Raw genomic sequence first — 2,060 nt, 5'->3', positions numbered from 1 at the left:
GAAGGAATTCATGTCTCAGTGCTCTTATTTCAAATCCCGACCAGAGCTTTTTACATTGGGGGGAGTTGGAGGGGGAAATCTTGGAAAAACACTTGGAGTGCAGGAATCGGGATGAAGCTTGGTATAGAGAATAAACAAATGTCCTTGATACGTGATTGACAGAATCGTACTGGATTCGCTCTCTTTAGGGGAGTTGGAGGGAGGGGTTCATCTATTTGGCGAGTTTGGTGCTTCTGGCCGTGCTAGGACGATGAAAATTGGTAGGCGTGTCAGGGAGCTGCACAATTTGACTTGATAAAGTCGTTTTCCCAGATTCGACCATCTGGGGGGCTAAAGGGAGAGGAAAAATTATAAAAAATTAGGTATTTATAACTTACGAGTGGGTGATCGGATCTTAATGAATTTTGATACTTAGAAGGATATCGTGACTCAGAGCTCTTATTTTAAATCTTGACAAGGATTAAGCGTCTTATTTTCCTTTTTAAATCAATCTATTGATTCATAGAATTTTGTTAGAGCTCATACAATATGATCTCTTGGCTCTTAGCTCTTCTCGCCTCGTCACAAGTGCCATATGAGCTAATGAATTTTGATATTTAGAAGGACATCGTGACTCAGAGCTCTTATTTTAAATCCTGACCAGAATTAAGCCTCTTATTTTCCTTTTTAAATCAATCTATTGATTCATAGAATTTTGTTAGAGCTCATACAATATGATCTCTGGGCTCTTAGCTCTTCTCGCCTCGTCACAAGTGCCATATGAGCTCTTAGCTCTTGTTTTTTAAATGACCGCCATTGAACTCTGTTTTTTTCTTTTTTTCTCTTTTTTCATCTTCTATTTTTGCTTTTTTCAATTCTTTCTTTTTTTTTAGTTTTTCTTTTTTTAGTTTTTTCTTTTTTCGTTTTTTAGTTTTCTTTTTTTTCTTTTTACATTTTTCCTTTTTTCTTTTTTAGTTATTTATTAGTTTTTTTCTTATTCTTTTTTTCTTTTTTCTTTTTTTATTCTGTTTTTTCAGTTTTTTCGTTTTCTTTTTTTCTTACTTTTACTTTCTTCTTTTTATTAATTTGTTTTCTTTTTAGTTTTTCTTCTTTTTTATTTTTTTTAAGAACTGAAGTTAAACCAGATCTAGAAAAAGAGATAGAATTCAAGATACCTGGTATCTTGCCACCTGAACTTAGTCACAAAGTGACTAGAGGCCAAAAAAGGACATTGTTTTCTATCTGTTCTGGGCTCAATGCAACACAAAGTAGGCTACTGGCATTAAACCAGATATAGAAGAAGAGAAAGAATTCAATATCCAAGATAACTCTCCACCTGAAACTAGTGACAAAGATACCAGAGGCCGAAGAAAGTCAGGATTTAAGAGATGTAGTGAACGACCAGACTTTTATAAAGCCAAGGTAAAGCTATACTTGAACATAAAAAGCATACAACGGATGAACAGAGGCAAGATTAGTGAAATTTCTAAAAATACTAAAGGCCGACAAATTTTAGGGTGTAGCAGAGGCACTGACATGCTAGATTTTAACATTGGTAGAAGAAGGTCATATTTTAATATCGGAGAAGGAGGACAAATGAACAAAAATAGTGTTAATGAGAAAGAGATTAGAGGTAGAGGAGGGCTAGGGTTCAGAAGAAGGTCAGACTGTAAAAATAGCAGAAAAGGACTATATTTAAATAGAGGAAAAGCGGAACAGATGAACGAAGGCAAGTTAAAAGACAAACAGACTAGAGGTCGAGGGTTTTGCATGGGTAGTGAAAGGCTAGACATTAACAGTGACAGAAAAAGGCTGTGTTTTAGCTGTGGAAAAGGAGAATGGATGAATAGAAGTAGTGCTAACGACACAGACACTAGAGTTCGAGGAGGGTTGAGGTTCAGCAGAGGCAGTAAAAAACCATGCTTTAACAATGGCAGAGAAAGGTCCTACTTAAATAGAGGAAAAGGAGAAGGTATGAACAGAGGCAGGGTTAGCGACAAGGAAACTAGGGGACGAGACAGTTCAGTGTTTAGCAGAGGCATTGACATGCTAGATCTTAACATTTGTGGAGCAAGGCCATA

This window comes from Artemia franciscana, unplaced genomic scaffold, assembly GCF_032884065.1.
Source record: "Artemia franciscana unplaced genomic scaffold, ASM3288406v1 Scaffold_1483, whole genome shotgun sequence".
In the NCBI taxonomy this organism is placed as follows: Eukaryota; Metazoa; Arthropoda; class Branchiopoda; order Anostraca; family Artemiidae; genus Artemia; species Artemia franciscana.
Note: the sequence above shows the minus strand (reverse complement) of the source record.